Below are 27500 nucleotides of genomic sequence, written 5' to 3'. Positions count from 1 at the left end.
TTGACAACATGCAGGTGGAACTAGGACATATTTTGAAAATTGCCCTTACAAACCTTTGGTGAGTTTTTACAATGACAAGTTTGTTTTCATTATACACTTTCTGAATATTTACGGGTCTGACAATCAGTTATTTGGCATTAAAAGCTGCCTACATTTCAGAGATCATCACACTGATTTGCCAGGGGGACAGGGTAACAACAGGCAACAGATATGGGCCAAATATCTGGACATTCTGAACAAATCTGTATAGTTGAGAGGTATGATTATGCATATAGCTTACTACCACTCCAAGGATTCGAACCATGTCTGTGTCTGCTAAAAATAAAACAGTGTACATCACAGTTTAGTGTGCTATTTAGATATTGCTCTGCATTGCTTTACTGTTTTCTATCAATAAGTCTCCTGTGGTTTTACAATCTGATCTTGTAATTACAATATTCTTATACAGGGATTCCTAGACAGTTTTATTATGTAGCACAGTGTGGGTGACAGTGATGAGTAATACATTATTATTCAGAGAAACTGCAACACTAAGAATGCCACACAATACCAGACTAAACAGTACCAGTCCAGGATTTCAATCTTTTATTTCCAGGCACAGTTTTCGTATCTGACAGACCTGTGGAGGGAATGTTTGTTAACACTACCTGAATGTTGCTACACATATTACCAGATTCCACATTATTATTATGCACATACGTTTCACTCTGTTACTGCACACACTCTGGTCATAGTTTCACAACATTGGGATAGAGATGGGACATAATTTGCATATTACTCTCATAACATTTTGGTGAGTTGCTAGAGTGACAGGTTTGCTCTTATAGATATATTTCTGATGGTTATGATGTCTGACAATCAGTTGTATGTCATTATTTGCTGCCTTAACTTCTGGGATCATCCCACTGATTTGTCAGGGGGACAGGGAGACAGGCAGAAAAATTAAGCCAATTATCTGAACTTTCCAACAAAATCTGTACAGTTGAGGGGTATGATTATGCATACAGCTTACTACCACTCCCAGGATTCGAAACATGGCTGTGTGTGCTAAAAATACAACAGTTTAATTCACAGTTAAGTGTGCTATTTGGATTTTGTTGTGTATCTTTTCACTGTTTTCTGTCTAAGTCTCCCTCAGTTGTACAATATGACCTTGTGATTACAACAGTCGTATACAGACATTCCTACACATTTTATTTATGTAGCACAGTGTGGGTAACAGTGTTTAATACAACAGTACTATTAAGAGAATGCAACACTACATTACCATATGATACCAGAGTAAACACATGCAGTCCAGAAGTTAGACCTGTATTGCTAGGCTGTTACCCTTTTATTTACATACAACCCATATGAGACTCTTCCAGCCATATTGTCTGGTTTATTCAGTAGATCCCATACACAATACAGGTTTTATACTGGCAATTAACTTTCTACAACTTTTAGATTTATTTCTTACGACAATACATGCAAAATTATTACTAACCTGCTTCACAATGCAGCCTTTGCAGCCTACATACATGGGCTTCCTGATTCACAGCCCACTCCGCTGTTGCTGTCAGAGACATAAGAGGAATATTTAGCCATACCTATCCATAATATACCTGAGCTAGGCAATTATTAAACAGTTAATAGATGAGTACTTACAGTGCTGGGACATCACTCTGCCTAGCTTCTTGGATCTACTGATCCAAGAGCTCCCTCTTCCTCCATTTCAGTTGGCATAGTGATGTCTGACCTGTTCGAGGGATGCCAGTGGCACTGGTGAGGTCACGGGCTAGATGGTCCCAGGCTTCTGCTTTTTATTGGGAACCCTGGTACTGGCTCTGTAGCAGTCTCTCCTCATGGTCTTTTACCAGGAGTCCTGCCATTACCTTAGACTCCTGGATGCCCCAGCGCTGCACTCGGAAGTACGATCCTTACCCAACACAGGCCATTGTGCCTACAGCAGGAAGCTGCAACCAGTTATGAGATGTATTCCAACCTGTGGGGTTTAAATAGAGCTGACTTCCCTCACTTTGCCATGATTGGATGGTTTTGAAAATGCCAAACTATGGGCAAACCTGCCTACCTAAGGTTGGTATTGCTTAAAGTGGCATACCAATGGGCAAATCTATTTAGCTGAGCTACGCATTGCTTACATCTGGTAAGCAGAGGTGTGCAATGCTTAGTATTGCTTATTTTTAAATTTGCATGCTATTTGCTGTTTGGCATTGCTTTATCATTCATTTACATGTTATATATTTGCTTAGTATCTGTGATTCATGTGTACGTACTGTATGGAGTACTTGTGTTTATCGGGGGATTTCACCACTTTATTACAACGACACCTCACATCTGGACTTAATGCAGTACTACAGTTCACAAATATATGTTATTTAGTAGGTTGTACCAAAACAAATTGTGTATAAATTCCTTTCACATGTAAATTGTGATTTTTGCTATAGTGAGGATCTGTTTGGGTATACCTCAATTTTGTGCACAGCTGTGATGGCTTACTGGTTAACTGCTGTGACTATAATGCATAGGCTCATAGGTTCAAGACCTGCAAGGGATGTTTATTTTGTTGCTGAGCAGAACAAGGGCTTTGGATACAGACTGATTAAGGCACTTTTAAGCAGTTGTAAGCAGGTTTGCGTGACAGTAAGCAATGCTAATTTCTGGTTACATTTTCTTACACTCAGTTAGCCTCTGAATTGCTTATCTTGTGTAGGCATTGCTTACCCCCGCTCAAACAGGCTTAAACCTGCTTACTACTGCTTAAAAGTGCTTACTCCCGCTTACCACTTCACTAAGTTAGAAAGAAAAGAAACATGGGTCTTGGGAAAGTGGTGGATTTGGACACTTTATACATTTTTTACACTATTTGTTGTATGGCATTAATTTATCATTCATTACACACACATTATAACTTTGTTTAGTATCCCTGATTTATGTGTATGTATACTGTATGGGGCACTTGTGTTTATCTGTGGATTTTACCACATTATTACAATGGCACCTCAAATTTTCACTTGATGTAGTACTCCATTTCACAAATATATGTTATTTAGTAGGTTATACAGGAAAAAAAATGTTCATAAATTGCTTTCACATGGAAAATGGAACTTACTACAGTGAGAATTGAACCAGAAATGATAGATCGCAAAGCGAGCACTCTAACCACTACACTATTGCAGTACTGCTTCTATTAAATGTATCTTGCTATTTCCCTCATTGTACCATTTAAGCTGGAGTATGTGTAGCTAAGCAATGGACAAACCCATGCAGCTACAGTCACATTTAATCAGTTTGATAAAAAAAACTTTCTAGTGTTATTTTCTCTAAGAAGGGACAGGTTTCACTTATTGCTGTGGATTTTTGCATGCATCTGCACATTTGACAGAAATCCTGGCATGTTTCTGTTGCTATGAGCATATGGTTTTCCTGGAAAGTGGGGCTTTGACCTTTGTAATGGCTGTGGGTGTGTTTTGTCCTGCAACATGTCATGTTTGTACACTAACAGTCCCACTTTGGGCATTTGAAGAGGTGGAAACCCCTTATGAGCATTCTCGCTCATTGTAATTGCCGAATGACATTTCTTGTGTGCAGGGGCATGTATATTGTGAGAGTTCTGCTCTCAGACAAACCCCCTGTATTTATCCATGCTCCATGTCCATTTAGGAGCATAGGCAGTGCTCCTTCATAACTATGCATGGCATGCTGCCTTGCTGCTCTTAAACGGCTGTTTCCATGCAGGAATAAGCTATTCCTGCATGGAAGTTTACTGAATCCTAGGGTTAATTCAATACAGAAATTTCAACATTTACATAAAGTGAATATTTTTGTTATAAACTCAATTGTAGGTTTAACATTTCAAAATATATAGCTACTAGTCATTAGTAGGTTAGGAAAATATTATGCATGGAGAGGATGATAGTATATTTGAGACTGGAGAGTATAGTACAATAGATATTATAGAGAAAATTAGTTTTTACTAGGGCAGGGTTTGTTTTGGGTGGATGAAGTAATAGTAGAATTAGTTGGATGAGTCAGTGCAAGGATCGAATGGGGGAGGGGTTTAAGTTGGATCGTGACAAGGGCATTCTCATTTTGAAGTAAGATGAGAGAGTAGCTGAAATTTGAAATTTGTATGGTTAGGTAGGTTGTGTTGGTGTGTGGGGAGAGAGTTCCACTGTTTAGCTAAGGAGTGGGACAGCAGTAGATCACCAGGAGGTCATGCAGATTTGTGGACCTGAAGGAGATTTTGTTTTTTGGATCTGAGTGAGTGGTTGGGAATGTAAGTTTTTAAGAAAGTAGCAAGAGCTGAGCAGTTGTCAGGTTTAAAGATGAGCTTGTGGGCAATGGTGAGTTGTAGGTAACTGAGGTAGTTGGGTAGTTCAAGCCAGTTGAGGGTGAGGAGGGAGTGGCAGTGATGGGATGAGTTGTGGTAGCAGTATTCAAGTTTGGACCAAAGGCCAAGATAGAGATTGGTGTAAAGAGGGGCACTATACATAAGGGAGGTGAGTAGGAAGGTGGATGCAAGAGTTTGATTGGTAGAGGGGCTTAGGAAGCGGTTGTGTCTGTAGAGGAGACATGACGTTTGGAGGACTTTCTTGATTGTGGAGTGGATGTGGGTGCCAAATTTTAATTCTTCATCAATAATGATGCCAAGAAGCTTTGTGTTGGGAACAATTTCAAGGAGGGTGCTACTTTGGCTCTGTATGGTGAATGTGGATTTGTCAATGGAGTTTTTGGTAGGGGAAAAAACATTAGCTTGGTTTTATTTGCATTTAGTGCCAGATGGATAGACTGCATCCAGGTTTTTGTTTTGGAGAAGGCTAGTTGGGTTTTTGCTAGGAACTCAGCGGGGAAGAAGGCTGAGCAGATGATTGTTGAGTCATCTGCATATTGGATGATAGATGAGTCTGGGATGGATTGGTGAAAGTTGTTAATGAATAGGTTGAAGAGAAGAGGGCCAAGAACAGAACCTTGGGGGACACCTGTGGGTGTGGGAAGGAAGGGGGAGGTTGAGGTTTACCATTGGACAGCTTGTTGGCAGTTGGACAAGTAGTTGGAAAACCAGGTGATGGTGGTGGAGGAGAGGTGTAGGGTGGAGAGTTGGGATGTAAGTAGGGTATGTGAGATGGTGTCAAAGGCCTTTGATAGATCTAGCAATAGTGTGGATACAAAATTGCCTGAGGTGCATTCGAGGTTTATGGTTTCAAGAATGGAAAGAAGGGTAGTCATGGTGCTGTAGCCAGGGTGGAAGCCATGTTGGGTAGGGGAGAGGAGATTGTTCAAAGTTAGGTGTGCCATGAGTTGTGCTTGTATTGTTTTTTTCTAGTATTTTAGAAACTGGGGGAAAGGAATTCCAAGATTGCATAACAGCAGGGTAAGGGCGAATTCCCTTACCCCACTGTATAGCAATCACATATATATCCCACTGTATAGCAATCACATAAAAATAAAATCTCTGTTGGTAAAACCACCATTAAAAAGATTGTTCACTTAAATGAGCTCTGTTTTTATTTGCTCATATGAGTGTTCACTCTTGTACATTGTAACCGTATAAATATATACATATATATATATATATATATATATATATATATATATATATATATATATATATATATATATATCTCTATAGGTTCATGGGTTTATAGGTAGGTACTAGGCTATCGGCCCCAGGGCCCATACAAGCCCAGCCAAAAAAAATGTACCTTGGCTTTCGCCACCCAAGAAAATTATTTTCATGTGCCCCTGTCAAGCAGAGCCACAGAAGTGATCACCGGGGTGAATTTCCCATTTCCCATCCAATCATCAAGATTTTTCTTGAAGAGTGCTCTGTTTGACATAGATAGGTAGTCTGTTCCAGAGTATGGGAAGTCTCTGGGACAGGAATCTATCCCTCCAGCATGTTCTGTATATTGTGGTGACAAGGTTTAGGTCCCTAGAGCGTGTAACTCGGAGGGATTGGGATTTCTTTAAGTGGAGCATGTCCAACAGCTCTGGGTTTGACATAGCTTTGTATGTTAGGCAGAGATTGCCCCTGAGTAGGCGATATCCGATGGAGTAAAGCTGTAGTTTTTTGAGACGGTCTGCATAGGGCATCTGTTTGAGGCCAGTAATCCTCTTTGTGAGGTATTTCTGTGGTCTTTACAGTTGTTGTTGTAGATGTCTTGTGAGGTACATACCAAAAGGGGCGTTGTACTCTATAATGGGTATAATGAGTGATGAGTAGAGGGGAACAATGACCTCTTTTTTTCTGGATGAGAATCCTTTTGTGATGAGATGAGCCACGTAGAAGGATTTCCTGACCACTGTGACGATGTGATTATCAAAGGAGAGACTACTGTCCACCTGTGTCACAAGGACTCTTATCACATTTTTGGCATTAAGTAGACTACCAGCTATGTGGTAGTTCATGGGTACAGAGTTTTTACCAAAGGGGATGACAATACAATTTTTGGCACTGATCTTCAGGCCATGGCTTTAAGACCAGGTATCTGTCTCAGTGAGTCCCTTTTGTAGTTTGTCCACATCATTAGGAGTTTCGATTATGGCTCCTAGTTTGCAGTCATCTGCAAACTTTGTTAGGCAAAGACCTTCGGTGTTGGCCTGCACTTCAGAGAAGTAGATACCAAACAGGAGAGGACCCAGGACTGAACCCTGTGGTACTCCATTTGTCACTGGTCTGATGTCGGATTTGGAATCTGCTACTTTCACAGTATGGGTTCTGTCCATGAGCCAGTTGGCAACCCATCTTGTGACATAGGGATTTATACCTAGTTTAGTGAGCTTATCTATAATTCCAGATCGGGGGATGGTGTCGAAAGCCTTGGCGAGATCTAGATAAGCTGTGTGAACCATTTTGCCCTCATCTATGGCTTTGGTGACTGCTTCAAAGAAGTCAATCTGGTTTAGGAGACATGATCTGCCTTTTACAGATCCAAACTGGGTAGGGTCCAGAGTTTGGAGATTACCATTGTCTTTGTTTATGAGTTCAACGATGATACGTTCCACGGCCTTGCAAGACCAGGCTCATCAGGCTAATGGGGCGGTAGTTCCCGGGGTCTGTCGTGGCTCCCCCTTTGTGGAGTGGGATAATTGTCATGGTGCACCATTTAGTGGGTACAAAGCCTGAGGTGAGGCTATGATTGAACATGGTACTTAGGTAGGGTGCCAGTTCATTCTGTAGTTCATGTAGAACGCAGCCTGGGATATTGTCAGGTCCCATGGATGCTGTGTTCTTGGCTTTGGAGAGTGTGTTTTTTACCTGTGCAGCCGTGATTATAGGAACTTTGCATTCTTCTGGTATAGAGATGGGCTCTCTAGGGGGTGAGAGGGGGGTAAAGTTAGCACTGAACCTATCTGCTAGGATGTTGGCAATATCAGTTGGTTCTGTATATTTAGTGCCATTGTGCTGTAACTCAGAGCAGATCTGACTATATATATCTATATACACACACACACACATATACATGTATATATATATATATATCTATATATATATATATATATATATAGAGAGAGAGAGAGTCCCCCTTTTTACACATGCATCTTCTAAGGAACACATTTGCAGTTAACCTTAGCTTGCAGTACTGTTAAGGTGTGTCATTTTCCTGTAATGCATTGCACTGTGATGTAGTGGAGTCTGTACCATTTAACACAGTACCATTAAATGAATGGTATATTTTAATATACTGCACATTTCATGTAGAAACTGCTTGAGTTGTTTGAGTACACTGTACAATGAAAGCCTTTTACTTAGTACAACATGAAATCATGGTACATAAATATAATATACAAAACACAGACTGTTAAGAAAGAAGGGTAGTCTGATTAGCTGGGATAACATATGCATATTACATATGACTCTCAATAGAATGTGTGTGTGATATATATATATGTATGTATGTAAACCAGCAAAGACAATAAGAGTGGCAATAAATGAGCCAGGCAGTTCAAATGAAAATATAACCATATAACATAAAACAAAAATAAAATCTTTAATGAAGGAGATAAGCGCTTTCACATAAGAGCTTATTCAGACCAAAAAATCCTCAACATACAATCCATTTAAATATCATTCATTATCCAATTGAAATGCATATAATTTATATAATTTAATTGCATTCATTTAAAGTCGTACCTACCATTTCTCAGACTTAAAAAGCCAATATAAGCCTACAATTATACAGACATATTAAAATACCATGAACATTTCTGTGCATATTTCAAGCAGTATATTATTGAACAAAGGACTCACATTTATTCCTTCTAGGAGTAGCGATATTACTGAGAGTATGATTGATGTAACATCTTTCAGTAGAAATGTCATGTTAAAACTTAAATTTGGTAACCAGATAGATAATAACTTGAATTTGAATGTTTTCAAGAGGACTAGTTTATATATGCATTATCCACACCTATTAGTAGAGTCCTTTAATAAAATGGTGGAAGATGATTTGTATAAATATTATGATGGTAAAAGTACCCATAGAAATGTTAGATTTAATTTGAATTTCAAAGAATGATCAGCTCTGAAAGAGCTACAAAATGATGATTCCATCATTATTAGACCTGCGGACAAAGGAGGTCCTATTGTGCTTATGGATAGAGGTGATTATATTAAAAGCATGGAAAATATGTTAAGTGATAATCATTTTTATTGTTGCATAGGCATAGATAAGGTACACTTGCTACAAGACATGATTCAGTCTATGTTAGAGGATCTACTAAGGAGTAAACTTATAGATGTTGGGCTGTATAATTTCTTTAAGGTCGATCATCCATTGTTGCCCATAATACAAGGCCTCACGAAAATCCACAAGGATGGCCATAACCCACCAATGAGACCAATAGTTGCCGGGAAGGGGTGGATCACTGAGCCATTTTCTCTCTATATATATATATATAGAAAAATGGTTATGACCCATATTAGACAACACTTTCATTCTTAGAGATACAAAATAATTTTTAGTTGATTTGTACCAATATAATGGTTCGGCTGTGTTAAATCCAGATTATTATTTCATTACTTTGGACGTTCAGTCCTTGTTTACCATTATACCCAACAATTTAGGTGTACAATTTGTGCAGACATATTTACATAGGCATAGTGAGTATGAACATGAACATATAGATCTAATATGTTCTCTCTTAGAAGTCATACTAGAGAGTAATTTCTTTACATTTAATGAACGCATTTATATCCAATGTGATGGCGTAGCTATGGGCACTTCATGTGCCCATAGCCACATCAACATGTTTCTGGCACTGTGGGAGGAAGATACATTGTTTAGAATGGACTGTTATCTTGAATATGTTCGATTTTATTGACATTTTGTCGATGATCTCTTTTTAGTTTGGGCAGGGACAGTGGTAGAACTAGAAAGATTCCTAGAGGAATTAAATGGAATGTTTGAATATCTGAAATTTACTATGTGCTACTCCCAAATCAGAATTGAATACTTAGATATATATGTGGAGACACTTGAGAATGGCCTCATTAACACTGGGGTTTATAGGAAACAATGCTACAGGAACACACTGTTGTATAGGAATAGCATGCATCCCCAGCATATATTCAGGAACATCATAAGGGGACAAAGGATGAGAGCATCCAGATTAAATGCCACGGATGAAGGGTTACAAGAAGAATTGGTTAAACTCAGATAGAGATTAATGGAGAGGGGCTATAGTTTGCCTGAAGTGGAGAGGAATCTTGTAGAACTCAATAGCCTTAGGATAGATAGAGCTAGACCATACTATTCGTCCAGTGCTGATAATACACAACAGGTGACGGGTACAACTATGTCAACCCCCATTAAGGTACCTTTGTTCTTCACTACAGATACTAGGTCCATCATTGATATCATAAATAAGAACTGGAGAGTATTAACAACAGATACAGATGTTAGGGAGGTTGTTGGGAAACATCCCAATTTCCTCTTCAAGAATAAACGTAACCTGAAAAGGCTTCTATGTCATCCAAAAAGTAATAGCAGAAATGTTGAAGGAATATTTGGCACACATCCGTCTGGTAATTGCAATTTCTGTCACTATATAGATGCATCTGCATCTTTTGTACATCCAGATACAGGTCAATACTTCACATTTGATATCTGTGCCAACTGCAGAGCACCACACATTGTATACCTTGCCCGGTGCATGGCTTGTGGATTGTTCTATGTTGGAAAAACGTATAGAGTTCTTAGAGATAGGGTGAGAGAACATATATATAACATCAGGGTTAAACTTTCCACAAATGCCCTATCTAAACATGTTATGATGTTATGGGAAGATCATAAATTTGTATTTATGGTAATAGATAGAGTCATACCTACTATACATGAAGGCGATGTTAGAAATATAACCGAAAGTAAAGAAGTAAAATGGATCATAAGACTTTGGCAGATAGAGGGAAGGACTTAAATGAGAGGGCATCCATTAAGCCCACATTGAAATCAAGGAAACTATCAGTTAAATAGCAAGTGTGTCATGCCTGCAAAATATTTTATTTTGTTTATGACAAGATGCTGTTAAATATAAATATATGTATGTAAAGAAATAATTAGCTTAGATGGAAGTTCTGAATAGGTCCATTAAATATATTTATATATTTTTATATATGATAATATGCTGCTAGAAATATGAACAGAAATGTTCATGGCATTTTAATATATCTATGTATAATTGTAGGCTTATATGGCTTTTTAAGTCTGAGAAATGGTGGGTACTACTTTAAATGAATGCAATTAAATTATATAAATTATATGAATTTCGATTGGATGATGAATAACATATAACTGGATTGTATGTTGAAGGATTTTTTGGTCTGAAGACGTTCTTATGTGAAAGCGCTTACCTCCTTCATTAAACATTTTATTTTTGTTTTATGTTATATGGTTTTATTTTCATTTGAACTGCCTGGCTTGTTTATTGCCACACTTTTTGTCTTTGCTGGTTTACTTATATTTTCAGTTCGCAATACTGCGTTCATCCTTCACGGTGTGATTATCTGTTATATATGTATGTATGTGTTTATTGATATGGATATAAATATACAGACAGAGACAGAGATTGAAACAAGGTTTGAAAGGACTAACTGCAAACGACAAAGTAAAATAGATGCCAGGTTCTGCTATAATGGATGGGAGGAACACAACTATGTACATGTGGATTGGAACCACAATATGTCCTTCATGCTCTTATTCACAAGCCTTTGTCACAAAATGTACTAAGCATCACCAGTTATTTGATGGACCATCATAGAGAGAATGACTTTATCATGCAAATATTTACCAAGAAGGTTATACTGCAGAGAATACTAAATGAAAACAAAATGCACTAAAAAGGCATGTCATGGTAAATATTTGTTTTTAGACTTGAAATGAACCATGAAGTTTGCCAGTGGTTGTTTCTACTTCAGTTCTGTTTTTTAAGTTCTTGTGTGTGAGGTCCATTTGTTAAGGTTAATGAACGTGACAGGGTCATTTTGAAGCTTCTTCAGGAAAATACTGAGCTATGATTTGCTTGAACTTGAAGTTCTAATTTCCTCTTTTTAAATAATGTATATAGTGTACTTATCTACAAATGCACACAGACACTAGAAATATACACTAGTAACACACACACAAGTACATGCACAAATACTCATGCAAACACACATAACACTGGGATTCAGAAAAGTTTATCACAATGAGGAAACCTTACCTCATGTCGTTAAGTGTTTCCAGTTTTCATATTTCTCTATTGCTGAAATTTTCCTCTCACTTAGGCCTTAGCACTGACATTGTTCTCATGGATGAAGCTGCAAGCTAATGTCAAAATCCTGAAACTGTCTCCTGCTAATTAGTCAGACGCTTACAGGTCCTGAATTATTCAAATAACTGATAGAATCACTTGGACAAAAAAAAATGCTATGATAGGAGGAAAAAAGAAAACCACCAAAACACAGTGGCCACATTCACTCCATGGGGAGTAGTGGGACTCTACACAATACAGCACTGTTGTGGGATATCTCAGTTTGTATGTGCACACATGTGTATGTGTCTGCATGCCTGTAGGGGCATGAAAAAGGCTGAATGAATGATGTGTGTGTGTGTGTGTGTGTGTGTGTGTGTGTGTGTGTGTGTGTGTGTGTGTGTGTGTGTGTGTGGGCACGTCTGAGTATGCGGGCACACATTTGTGTGTCTGATGGTCTATGTATGTCTGTGGGACTGTGCATGTATGGGTGTCTTAATGTGTATTTGTGCATGTACATCTATAGGAGTGTGTTACTAACATAAATCATGCACTGATAAGGAGAGCACTACTGTATCCAGACCTGATAGCACAGTGTTCAATTCAAAGGCCTGATAATGAGTCACTAATGTGGTGTTTCTTATTGGGACCATGCCCTGTGTTTGAATTAGAATTTCTCTTTGTTGAGCTTATTAGACAACCCATGTTGGGCAATCAGTGCATGCACAGAGAAATTCATACTGTACATAGGAGTGTGTGTGACAGGTGCATGCTTTTGAATGTGTGTGTCACTCTCAGTAAAAGATACAGCGCACTGTGTTGTGCCTATATTTGTTCACAGAATAACAAAGACCTTGGAAAGTTTAGATGGCTTTCAAAGCTATTTATCTGCTTGTTGTTCAGAGGTAAACTTATTTTTAAGTAATGCATTTATCAGTGAAGATTTTGCTGAACTTAAAATTACAAAGATTTTGATGCCCTGAATCTTTTAAATAACATGTGCAATGTTCTATTGCTCAGTGTTATGATGTGAGATAACAGGCAGATTGCACATAAGCTGGTAAGAAAAGAAAGAACAGAGGAAATTAATGGTGCCCCATTATTTTTAGCAGTATTCAACATTCAATAACCATTTCACACATTCCCCTTTCCAATTTCCTGTTTCTTTGTTGTGCACTATGCCTGCTCCATAGCTTTTTTGAATGGTTCATCTAATCAACGTGAATGCACAGTTCCTGCAACTATATTTGTGTTACACCTTGGCTGAGTATTTTATTTATTTATTTTCTCTTTTATTTTATTTTATTTTATTAACCAGGATAATCCCACTGAGCAATAATTTCCATTAAAGTAGAAGCCTGTGGAGAAAAGCTTGGTAATATAAACCTACAGATAATTTGCAACTATTATATATTTTTAACATATAGACATTCTGTCAGTTGTGATATTGTTAATTTGCAGTGTAATTTGTAGATTTATAGAAAGTTAATGATTGATTTTGTTTTCTTTTGTTAAAAATATCACTCAGTTCTCTCAATGCAAACAAATGAGGTACAGATTCTTATTTTACAAGTCTAATAATTTTGTCTTGTTTTAAAATGTATCATGAGTAAAACTCTTCTATTTAAAAACAAAATAGTAACTATATCTCTTATTCTTTGAAGAGTTTTTTAAAAGTGGAATGACAGAAAATTACAAGCACTATGTAAAATGTATGTAAAAGTAGGTTTGACTGTTACAATCCATGACATCTACAGAGTGTAATGATGCTCAAGTGACTTAAGTTTTCTATGACCAAAAGTCTATATTGAAACGATTTAACTTATTATGTATTCATTTATATGTTTCTAACTAGTTCTAGCCTACTAGGTGAAGCCCATTTCTTAAGAGGGCCTGAGAAGAAAAACGTCAGATAGGTTACAGATACATATTAAAAATATTCTATCAAATCAAAGATCACAGATCATCTTCTGTGGATGATCTCTAACCTATCTACCTAAAAGCTAACTAACATTATAACAGCCAACAACTCAAATAGTTAATATAAGCTTAAGAAAATTATTTTTCCATTCCTATAGAAAGAATAAAAAAATGCTTCTTTCCGTAGGGGATGAAAGATGCAAAATGGAAAACTATAGACTTATCTCCAGACTAATCCTACTTTCTTTAATAATAGAGAGAGAGGTATGTTTCCAATTCGCAGACTAACTCTGTGTAACAATTTAACCCTAAGAGAACATGGTTTTCATTCAAGCCACAGTATACAAACATCTTTTAATGATCTAGATAATGACATTTCTAGAATAGCTAAAAAAAAAAATTAAAACCACAATAAGCACTTCAGTTATCCATCCCAGAATCTTGCAATAACCCTAATTCCAACCCACCTCTCTCAAACTCTATGCAAAACTGCTGTCAAAAGTTATAGTCCATATTTTAACGTCACTAGCAACAGACATTCTTTCTAAACAATTTAAATGTGCCATAATAATAATAATATCCACACCTAAAAAAGTACTCAAACCTTCTCTGCTGAGTTCTACCCATTTCCATTCTTATCTCTATCAGTAAAGGTTTTGAAAAATTCCTATACAGCAGCATGCCAAAATAAATATGGGTATATTAACAGATTCACAGCATGGGTTCCAGAATGGCCATAACATGCTTACTGCTATATATGCTGTTACTGATAAAATTTAATCAGCAGTGGAAAGGGGACAAGTATCTGAAATCATCTTTATCAATCTTCCTGGAACTTTTGAGAGTATTAACCACCAAATAGTCCTACAAAAGCAGAAATTTCTGAGTTTTAATCCTAATATACTTTCTTGGATCAGGAATTACCTGCATAACAGAACAGTTAAAGAAAAAGCAGGCAGTCTAACTTCAACCAAGTGCCAGTTTGCCACAGGAATTCAACAAGGATTAATCATTTTCCCCATCTTATTGTCCATCTTTTTAAATGGCATTACTAGGATTATACCATCCTCAAATATTACCCAATGATGTCATGTTACCTATACCATCCTCAAATATTACCCACTGATGTCATGTTACCAAAACAAAATACAACAACCCATTATTACAGCAAGTACTACAAAAATACTACACCTACTTGTCCATTTGGCCAAGTAAGTATCTGCTGGCAATGAATAACAATAAAACTGCTGTTGTGACATTCAAAACATCAAATAAATTATCCTGCTCCTTTCCCCCCAAACACTGATCCACACTAATGCTACCACAAATGCTTTCTACCAATATAGATATTTAAATCTGGACATGGAAAATGTCAGTAAAATTATTATCCAGCTTAAAGCAACCTATTTTATTTATAACCAGCTCATCCCAGAAACCAGAAGAGCATCAGCTAAGAATTCACTAATTTCCAAACTAGAGTATGCTCTGCCATATTCACACTAGACTCTGTTCACAACACTAATACACAGATTTATAAATCTCTTTCTTTGCTATAAGCATCACTGTATCTCAATCCAAAAAGCTGTCTCTCTAGCTTATATAGCTAGAGTAACTCTTCTTATCCAACCTTACCTTCAAAATCCTTCATGAGCACTAAGCCCCTACTTTGGTTCTAAATTATAAGTAAAAGATTCGCAATGCTCACTACAAAACCAAGAGAGCAATGCCCTTACACTAGTGAGGCCTGCATTCAATCTGACCCTCTGAGAAAGATGTTTTAGTAAAACTGTTCCTGCTAAGTGGAACAGCCTTGCAGAAGAAATAAGACAAGTTTCTGATTATTAGGCATTTAGACACAAACTATATGGCCACCTAAAATAAAGCTACAATTGCACCTTTAATATGGACAGATGATAATCTTACAAAACACACTCCACACACACACACACACACACACACACACACACACACACACACACACACACACACACACACACACAGGCAAACTCAACTAGAACAAAAAGCAGAGTATGCAGAACTTTTCCAGCTAGTGAATAGAACTTCCTACCCCTGGAGCTAGAAAAATGAGTAATCATTCACTTTCAAAAATATGGAGTTTCACATAATTATGCTTGTGTAATGGTGAGATAAATATACATAATTTCATCTTTAACTTCTAGCTAACTTATTCAAATCCAAATACTTATAATTCATTTTGAATTGTCCTGATGTTACTCAGCTATTTCCTACATTCTGCAACTTTTTTTCTTTTTCTCTATGGCTCCATCTTCACTACAATGTTTATATTGCTATATTTTAATATGTCATACATATATCATAAGCAAACTGTAATGAATTTAACAGCATGTGCAATGTCTTATTACCGCACATCATTATCTGTTATTGTTGACATGCTTATTTTGTACAAATTATGTACACATAAAGTCTGCATTCCTTATTATTTTACTCTAATTGCATTATTGTTTTACATTATTTATAATATTGAGTGCCATTTATATGCACATAAAGTCTTCCTTTCTTATTATTATACTACATTTGCATTACTGCATTGCATTATTTATAAGAAGCTCCGCACACTACAAGCTCTCTTCACTTTGAAGAATGTGGACATCTGTGCTGTTATCAAGACTGGTTTGAAAGCAGCATAAAGTATTCTGGCAGTGTAAGGTAACAGTGTTTCCCACACACAGTGTGCAGAACTGGTTATAAATGGCACAACCTTCACTGACCAGGGTGACATAGTGAATCGACTGGCTGATAAATTTAGCTGGAACTTCACCTCCCACTCCCCCTACTCTCCCCCTCACTCCCCCCAGTGAAATCCCTTCTAGCATACCCCCCCAACTATCAACAGGGAGCAGGTCCTGGTGACACTTAAGGTCAAAACACTGCTTCAGTGGGCCCTGACAATATCCCCAGTTATCTACTAAATAGCCTAAAACATGGCCTAGCAGGACAACTTGAGGCACTCTACAACTAGAGCCTCAATGCAGGTTATGTGGCAGGTGACAAGAGGGCCACAATGGTCATCCCTCTTCATAAGGGTGGACCATCAGATGACCCCGGGAACTACAGATCCATCAGTCTGACAAGTCTAATATACAAAGCCATGGATCAAATTATGATGGAAATAATCAGTACGGACACTGACAACCCAAAGACACTGGACTCATTCCAGTTTGGCTTTGTTGAGGGAAGATTTTGCTTATTCTACCTGGTAGACTTCTTTCAGAGGGTCAGCAAGGCTATGGATGAGGAGAAAATGGTGCATATTGCCAACCCTAACCTGGGCAAGGTGTTTGATGCAATAACCGACTCAGGTATTATTAACAAACTCTCAGAATGAGACATAAATCCATATATAACTCACTGAATTGCTGTCTGGCTTACAGATGGGATACAAGAAGTGAAGACTGGTGAGAACACCTCCACCCGAAGACCACTCACAAGTGGAGTACCGGGAGTACCCCAGTGCTCCGTGTTGGGCCTGCTCCTGCTTGACATCTGCTTCTGAAAAGTCAAGGCTTGTGTCAAATGTCTCTGGCTCACCATGTATATAGATGACTGTAAAGTGAGAGCTATCACAGATTCCCCCATGACACCAAGATCATACAAGAGGATCTAATGCAAACAACTGACTGATGCCAAACCCATAGATTAAAACTCAACTCAAAGAAATGCATTGTAGTGCCCTTTGAGAAATCATCCACCCAGGCTAATTACTCCATTAATAAAATGCCCTTAAGAGTTGACCTGGTAGTTAAGAATCTGAGAACATGTGTTGACAGTAATTTGGCCTTTCACCAACACATAGACAAGATAGTAAGAATATTATTCCGTTACCCAGCTCATAAGCATGGATATAGAATCATCCAGTGCAAAGAGGTTATAGTACACCTCTGCTCAGCCCTTAGACCCATCATTGAGTACAATGCCTCCTTTGACATGTCCCTAACCAGCCACTTGCAATGGTGGCACATCCTCAAAGGTCCCTCACCAGGAGAATCAAGGGTATGGATACCCTGTTCTACACAGATCACCTTAAGGTCCTATCTCTGTGCTCAGTCTCTTACAGGTTACTGAGAGGCAATCTGTGCCTGGCATATAATTCATCCTCATATCCATCTCTGATGGATCTCTTGCACATCCACAAAACAAAAAGCAGCAGAAATACTAGATCCAAGGACTTGAACTTTGACTCCAACACAAACAGAACATGCTAGAGAGACTGATGTCTCAAAGAATCCTCACAGTATGGAATAAATTCTCCATCCACTTCAGGCAGAGTTCATTCCAGATTCTATTAAAAAAATCATTGATCATTGGATAGGCAATCGCAAATTCACCCCTGGTCTGGCCCCTATGTCTCTGATGGACAGAGGTCGACAGAAAGTAAATTAATCCCTAATTAACATGCCCCCCACATAACCATTAGCTATCTCCTTACTAATATACCCACCATATAGGCATTGAAGATACTCAGGAAAAAACTGAGTTGGATGACATAGCTAGGCATATGAAGACCGTGTTGTCATTAGCCTAGTAGAAACTTATGACCTTATAAACCCAATGTACTGTGTGTTTTTATATACACATAAAGATTTGCTCCCTTATTATTTTACTGTAACTGCATTACTGCACTACATTATTTATAATATTGTGTGCTATTTATATACACACAAAGTCTAACTCCAATATTATTATTATCTGAATTCGATATTGTTATTATCTGTGTTTTAATCTTCACAGAGACTTGGTTAAATAACAGGATTAGTGACAGTGCTGTAAGCCTTGATGGTTTTACTTTGTTCAGAGCTGATAGGAACCTAGCTCTGTGTGGAAAAGCTAAGGGAGGTGGATTGTGCATTTTTGTGAATGACAGCTGGTGCAAAAACTGTAACATTGTGATTGAACATTGCAATGTAAATGTGGAATTTCTGACACTGAAATATACACCCTTTTATATGGCCATAGAACTAAATGGCATCTATGTAGCAGCTGTATATATACTATTGAGTGCTAACATCACTTATGCACCAAAAATACTGCACAATACTATATATGAGCTGCAATGCAAGAATTCTGACTGTGCAATTTTTGATAGCTGGTAACTTCAACAAGGCATATCTCAGGGAGGTGCTACTCAATTACTACCAAATTGTGGATTTTCCCATAAGGGGAGCAAATACTCTGGACAAGGCTTACACTAACATAAAAGGGGCATACAGAGCTGTACAGCAACCAAACTTGGGTGGGTCTGATTAGATCTACATAAAACTAACACCAGCTTACAAACCTCTGTTGATTAGAGATAAGCCCACTGTGAAACAAATCAGGGTCTGGCATGAAGGAACCATGGAAAGTCTCAAGGGCTGCTTTGATACCACAAACTGGGATGTCTTCAGGGAGGCAGCTACAGTGAGTAATCTGGTGGATGTAGATGAATATACTGAGACAGCTATGGCTTACATATCCAAATGTGTGGAGGATGTAACAAACATCAAAAATATTAAAGTAAGAGCCAACCAAAAAGCATGGCTAAACAGCAAGGAGTACAAGCTCCTGAGGGCAAGAAACATTGATTTCAGGGTAAAGGATAAGAAAGGTGTGAGTATGGCAAGGGCTAACCTAAAAAGGGTATCAATGATGCCAAAAGGGAGTATGGAAAGAGGATACAAGGATGCTTCAAGGATGTGAAAGACTCAAGAAGCCTGTGGCACGGTATTCAACAACTAACTCACTACAAGATCAAGTCAGCTCAGTGTGATGATAGCACTGAATTTCTGGACACTCGAAATACATTTTATGGTAATCCAAATAGAAACAAATGACTGGGAAATAGTGCAGCTGTCCAAAAACTTGTAAGTGAAATAAAAAAAAATTGGCGCCAACACAGCACCGCTATGGAAAATAACTGTTTATTAAAATAAGTAAAATGGTAAGTGCTTTCACGATCACTTAATCACTTCTTCAGACAGGTCTGAAGAAGTGATTAAGTGATCATGAAACTGCTTACCATTTTGTTTATTTTAATAAACAGTTGTTTTCCATAACTATGTTGTGTTGGCACCGATTTTCTTTCATTACATTTCATGGTAGGTTTAAAGAAAAAAAAAAACAACCTGGAGGTTGTAAAGTGTATCAATGACCAACAGGAGGCAATACTCAACTTCAGTACTGTGGATGTAAGGAACCAGCTGAGGAAAGTGAACCCCAGGAAGGCTGCTGGCCCAGACAACATTCTGGGGAAAGTATTGAAAGGTTGTGCAGACCAGCTCAGCATGGTCCTGATGGAAATCTTCAATGCCTCACTTGTCCAGGAAAAAGTACCAGAAAGCTTCAAAGTTACCAACATAATCCCTCTGCCCCAAAAAGCCAGCCCCCACTTGCCTAAATGATTACAGGCCAATGGCCCTTACATCAACTGTAGTGAAATGCTTTGAAAGACTGGCTAAAGGCATTTGACTACAGTACTATACCAATCCTTTGACCTGCTGCAGTTTGCCTACTGGGAAATAGATCAACTGCTGATACCATTTCTGTGGCACTTCACCTGAGATTGGAACATTTTGAAAAGAAGAATAACTATGCCAGGCTGTTGTTCCTAGATTTCAAGTTCAGCATTCAATATGGTGATTCCACTGCAACTTATAGAAAAGCTAAACAACCCTGACATAAATAAAGAGCTGTGCAACTGGATCCTTGATTTCCTGACTGGAAGACCACAAAAGATCTACGCTGGTAACAACACTTCAGAGAGTATTACAATCAACGCTGGTGTACCCCAGGGCTGTGTGTTGAGTCCTCTACTGTTCACAATTCTTACCAATGACTGCTCTGTGAAATCTAGAAACAACTAATTCATCAAATTCTCAGATGACACCACAGTGGTGGGACTCATAAGTGATGATGACAAAACTGGGTATAGGAATGAGGTCATCTCCCTGATTAAATGGTGCAATAACAACAATTTGGACCTGAACATCAATAAAACAAAGGAAATTATTATTGACTTCAGAAAAAAACTCTTCCATGCACCTGCCCCTCAAGATCAATGGTGAAGAAGTGGAGAGATTCCAAACTACAAAGGATCTTTCTTGGTGTACAAACGCAGGTCAGCTAATTAAAAAAGCCCATCAGCGACTACACTTCCTAAGAAGGCACAGAAAAGCAAAGCTGTCTAGGAATGCTCTAAATACCTTCTACAGGGGAGCCATCGAGAGCATTATCACCAGCAACTGCACTGCCTGGTTCTGTAACAGCACAATGGCCAAAAGGAAGAAGCTGCAAAGAATAATAAGAACAGCAGAGAAGATCGTAGGCACTAATCTTCCTACCTTACAGGAGCGCTTTTTTAATGAGATGTAAAAAGAGGTCCCACACAATACTGAATGATGCTTCTCATCCAGCGCACGGTTGGTTCACTAAACTTGCATCTGGTTACAGAGTATCTGCTGCAGGACATCTGCATTCATGAACAGTTTTTATCCTACTGCAGTAAGACTCATTAATGCAGACATAAATCTGGATACATCAAAACTATAATAGATTATTATGCCCTCATTCTTTTCCTTTTTTCATACAGTAATTCTATTTATTATTGCATACTAAAATTAATATATTCTCATTCAAGTGCAATTCTAATCACTTCCTTGTGTGCAATATCACCCAATCTTACCTCTGTGTATAGTGTACTTTTCTTTTCATGTGTTAATCATCTAGTAGTCAATGTTGTCCAGTGTATATAAATAGTGTTGAAGAATGTGTGTCAGCTACCAGACATTTACATTTACTTATGTGCTATAGTTATTGCTTTATTATAATACCTGTCATGTTTTGTCTTTTTGTGTATGTTTTTTCCTGTAAAAGAGCTGACACTCAAAATTTTGTTTAGGTAGCACATGTTTTTTCCTAAATGACAATAAAGTTTCTTTGAATCTTTGAATCTTCAATCTATTTTACTCTACTAGTTTAAACATGTCTCCACTAACCACATAAAAAGACTTCTATCCAAACGTAAACCCTGCTCCAATGCACCTGACAACATCCCCATTTTCCTTTCTCAAGTCTGCTGCTGATGGTATAGCTCTCCCAATTAGTATCCTAATTAACACATCCATAAAGGAATCCTATGTCCCTAAACTCTGGTGTTCTACTTTTATTCTTCCTCTCCACAAGGGAGGAAAAAACACTAACATTTCAAACTTCTGCCCTATAGCTCTTCTCTCTCCACTCCAAATTCCTAGAAAAATGCATCCATCTCCAACTTATGAATTGTCTGACTATAAACCAACTTCTTACCCCTACCCAACGTGGCTTCCAACCAGGACATAGCACTATAACAGCTCTACTCTCATTCTTAGAAACTGTCACTCAAACCCTAGATTCTGGGAACTTAGTATCCGCAGTGCTCCTAGATCTCTCTAAAAGCAATTGATACTGCTTCCCATAAATACCTTCTAAGTCACCTCTCAAACCTAAATCTCTCCAAAAACACTCTTTCCTGGTTCTCAAGCTATCTGTCAGATAGATCTCAGGCTGTGAAATGGAAAAAAGGCACCTCACCTTTCTTACTCACCCCTACCGGAGTACCACAGGGGTCCATCCTCGGACCAGTGCTGTTTAATATCTTTATAAATAACTTTCACTCTGCTATTCCTAATGCCAAAGTCATCCAATATGCAGATGAATCTACACTTGTCTGCTCTGCCTCTAACCTCCCTGAACTCCTATCTAAAACTCAGACTGCCTTCTCAACTACTGAGATCTGGATGACCTTTCTCTCAATGCTAACAAATCTAAAATACTACTATTCACACCCTCAAAACACTTCACTTTTGTTAAAAATTCCTCAGCCAAAGCAACTCTCCGATTGAAGATGTTCCCTTTGCCAAACTACTCGGTATAACTATAGACAAACACCTCAAGTTCAACATCCATATTGAGCAAAACATAAAGAAAACCCACCAAAACCTAGGTATGCTATACAAGAACAACCACTTCCTCTCTACTTCTACCAGGCCTACTCTGGCCTCCACTTAACTCCTTCCTTCCCTTCTGTATGGCGCCCTACTACTAACTAATCTATCCTCTTCCATCACTTCCAAACTTGAAAGATGTTATAACAAAATTTCTAAATTTGCCACCAAAGCCAAACATTCCACCCATCAATGTGTTACCTTCCAATCCCTCAACTGGTTAGAATTCACAAATTACCTGGACTTCCTCCAGCTCACTACAGCACATAGACTAATATTTAATTCAAGCAAATGCCCCACTCTAACTAACATCCTTCCCCCATACACCCCAAATAGAACTCTCAGATCTGACCACCAAAACTTAATTACTGTCCAAAAACCTAAACATCCTGCTGGACAACTTCTCCTCTCCTCCTTAGGTAAGAAATGGAACTCTCTCCCTTCCACACTAAGGACAATGTCAACACAAACAACTTCAAAACTCAGCTTTACATCTACCTCTCCTCCAAATAGAAATGTAACTGCATTCTCCCTACTTAGAACTCTTTAACAAAAGCACCTGGGAGGGTATCCTCCTGAGTTTGTAAACACCTTATAGCTGGCTATTACATTCTATAGCTAATTCCCATACAATTTCTGACACTCTGTAAATATTGTAAATAGCTTTTGACTTTAACTGTGTGAATTTGTTAAAATGTATCTGCACGATATTTTTCCAGTATGGGCAATATTGCTCATGCTTTGTATTATTTGCTATGTATATGTACTTGTACTTTTATTTTTATAGACTACTATCTTTACTGTAATCTGTTTCATGGAGCTTTTCTCCCCGGACCTCCACTGAAAACAGTCTCTGTGGGCCCAGTGGACTTCCCCGGTAATCAAACTGGAAATAAATAATAAATAAATAAATAAATAAATACTGCATCGTAATAACTACACTGTGCGCTATTCATATACACATAATGTCTGCCTCCCTTATTGTTTTACTGTGATGACATTACTGCTCATATTGCGGTGGTGGTGCTGCGGTAGCATTGTCACCTCACAGTAAGACCCTGTCCGGTTCGATTCTCAGCTAGACCGTCTTCTGCATGGAGACATGCGTGAATGGGCATACCTTCGGTGAAGGTTGTGCATCAGGGCTGGTAACTCGGCATGTAAAAATCAACTACCAATCATTAGCAGACCGGAGTTCCGCTGTGGCGACCCCTAACTGGGAAAAGCCAAATGACACAACAACATTACTGCTCATATTATTTATTATTGACACATTGTTTGAAAGTGGGCACTACTAGGTATATATATATATATATATATATATATATATATATATATATATATATATATATATCATACTACAAATAGTTTGTTGCAATAAGTACATATACATATAGGTAGATAGACAGACAGATAAATAAAGCTATAGATATAGATGTTGATAGATACATAGATATATAGCATATACATTGATATGTAGAAGTAAATTTGACTGCATAACATTTCCCTGAATCACAATTGACTGAACACATTTAGCTGACATCACATTTGAAAGAAAACTCATTTGACTGAATCACAATTAACTGAAAACTGTAAAGTGCAAAACGGAAGATTGTAAAATATTTTGTTATCAGAAAGGTTTTCAGTCAAATGCAGTTTTAAGGTACGTTTATCATATTGAAGTTTTCTATGAAATATGAAAATATTGAAACCACTAAATGAAAGTGCAGAAGAAAAGGTTGAAACTGATTCATAAATCTAAGGCTACTATTATTCATTAATTCATTTAATGCAACTCTTTCAACATGGTTTAAATTGAAATAATGGTTATTATTTTTTTTTAGTTAAAACCTATCTGATTTCCTTCTCAAAAAAGTTTTCAAATGTTTTAAAGGTATTATGTAATGCAGGATTAAATGTAGATGATTCATTAAGACCCGTAAACAAATTAACATCTTTCAATAAATCACATAAATTAAGCTTTCTTGTAAAAAACTTCAACTCTAATATTTTAGAAGTATCAGCTCTGTACGTAGGAACAAAGTTCTAATTTTAAAACTTTTAAGTGAGCTGCACTGAAAAAAAAATCAGATAAATTACATATGCTATTGTCCAACATTATTAACTGTCTGTCTTTTTTCTTCTGTTCTCGATTCCTCCCTCTGCTCTGACTGGAGGAATAGGCTCTTCCCCTCCCACTCATTAAATATTTTGGCCTCACATCCTAAGGATATTAATTTTCGGACACTGTGAACATAGGAGAGTATAATGGAAGCTCTTGAATCTCAAAAGTTATTTTCATCATCGCTGAAGACCTTTCTTTTTCTTCAGTTTGCCATTTTTCATTGATGCTATTCGTAGTGATATCCTTCCTATTTGTAACCTGCCTTTCCATAAAGGGACAAGCACTGGAATACAAACTCTCTGCATTACTTCCCATCAATTTAGTGACAGAATTATGATAGGGTACACCAAACCCTTTTCTATTGTTGTCTTTACTATTGTTAGTCATATGATAAGCAGATTTTGTCTCATATGCCATTCTGTCTCTTGAAAGTTTCCTTTGTTTATGCAGGATTACACTTTTTTCAAACCTGTCCACCACTGTACAAACATTATCATATTCACAATGCAATTCTGGAGCCTTCAAATGATATAAAGCACCAGAACTATAGCAGGATCAGTACAAAACTTTAATAACTAGATATGATTAAAAACTTTAAAATTCAATACGCAAAAAACTTTAAAATTCAATATGCTGCTAGAACTTTTGCCATAATGGCTTCCTCAGGCTGATATTGAATGAAGCGAAAACAGTTTTTAAATAGGTGTATCTCTTTCAATGCACCTGTTGATTCAGCTGTTGTAAAATAGGTTTTAAAGAGACACCATTTAGTCCAAGTGACAGGTGTGGTCTAAGCCTTAGGATCCATTTATACTTCTCTTTTTCTGTGGAGTGAGCAATGTCACCCCCGTGTAATTGTTTATGTAATGTGCTTAAAATGAGAAATCTAAAATGATGCAAATCATCAGTCTCTAGCTTATGTTTGTAGATGGCATTAATAATAACACATCTATTAATGTCCGAGATGAGACTGGCAATACACTCCTTCAATTTTCTATTGGTCATTCCAACATAGTAAGCTGGACACTGAGTCCACTTAGCCAAATACACAAGATATTGGGTGCTACAGTTGCCATATGCCGTGATCTTAAAATTGATGCCAAATACTGGATGTTTTTTCAGTATAAATATGTGAGCAATAAATGCATTTGTTACACTTAAAGGTCCCATTCTTTCTACTTTGGAAGAATCAATAATCCTTGGGTTGTTCCCTGAAGCACAATCTTTTTTTCAGGTTGGATGATCTTTTATAACTGAAGTTAGGTCTTTCTGCTATGACATTCCTAAGTTGTGAAATCTTGTGCAAAGTCGTCCAGTACTTTTGAATGATCTGTTTTACAGAACATGCATTTTTATTGTAAGTTAACATGCAATGTAATGTATCTGTAGGTTGCATAGACTTGGATTGTTGATGACTAGTATGTAAAATAGGTTTAGCTGATGAATCACATAAACCTATGACTTCATCCTGTATATTCAATATTTCAGTCTTATTATAACCTCTAGAAATGAAGTCTTGCTAAGTAGAATTCAGCTTTTCTCTCATTACTTCATTTGTGTTGGGTTTGGCAATTGTCAGCATCTAATTTTTAGCCACATTTTTAAAAATAAAGTTTGGGTACACTCTAGTATGATGAAGATATGTATTCCGCTTCATGGGTTTCTTATATAATGTTTGTCTTTTCCTGGTTAGGGGTCACCACAGCGGAACTCTGGTCCGCTAATGATTGGTAGTAGATTTTTTATGGTGCCAAGTTGCCAGCCTGATGCCCATTCACGCATGTCTTTCGGAGGACACTCGACTGCAGGGAGGACATGCAGACTCTGCATAAGGCACTCCGGCTGTGAATCGAATAGGAGAACCTCTTGCTGTGAGGCAACAATGCTACCGTTGTACCACCACAGCTTCATAATTTCCCTTCTTGATTCTTACAGAGTGCAATATCCAAGAAGGTAATTCGATGGGGTGAAATTTCTTTCTTGAAGTTAAGAAACTAAGTTGAGTATGAGACATAATTAAAAAAATTCCTCAAATGATGCCTCTGAACCATGCCAGACAAAAAAAGATTATCTCCAAACCTTTTATAGAACCTGAGGTGAGATTTATAAGGACTCAGGTCAGCGAGTCTGTATTGTTTTTCCCATACATACATAACAATATTAGCATATGTATTCACTACTGGTGTGCTCATGGCAAAACCACTCTCTTGTTGGAATAATTGTTTTTGAAAAAGGAACACATTTTTAGTTAAAACCTACATTAATAGTTCACATAATAAAGTTATAGACTCTTGTGAGTATGTAGTGAGTATATTAAGGTATTCAGTTACATATTGTATTCCAGTGTTATTCGGAATCTTAGTAAAAAGTGAGTCAACATCAAGTGTGATGAAAAAAACAATCCATTATCTCTAGTGCTTTAAGCACAGAGATTTGTCAAAGGAAATAACTCTTATCCTTAATTATTGAGACGGTTTATTCAAAACCAAATCTTTAGTTTCCCATCTAGGAATTTGGAAGTAGGGTCTGTAATCCAGCATCTGGCTGAAATGATTGGTCGCATAGGGGAGTAAATATATGAGCAAAAAACACATTTGTTACACTTAAAGGTCCCGTTCTTCCTGCTTTGGAAGAATTGATAATCCTTGGATTGTTTCCTGTATCACAATCTATTTTTCAGGTTACATAATCTTTTATAACTGAAGTTAAGTATTTCCACTATG

Source organism: Protopterus annectens, chromosome 10.part0, assembly GCF_019279795.1.
Source record: "Protopterus annectens isolate FY-2018-M chromosome 10.part0, PAN1.0, whole genome shotgun sequence".
NCBI classification, from domain to species: Eukaryota; Metazoa; Chordata; order Ceratodontiformes; family Protopteridae; genus Protopterus; species Protopterus annectens.
This window is presented reverse-complemented; position numbering follows the sequence as displayed.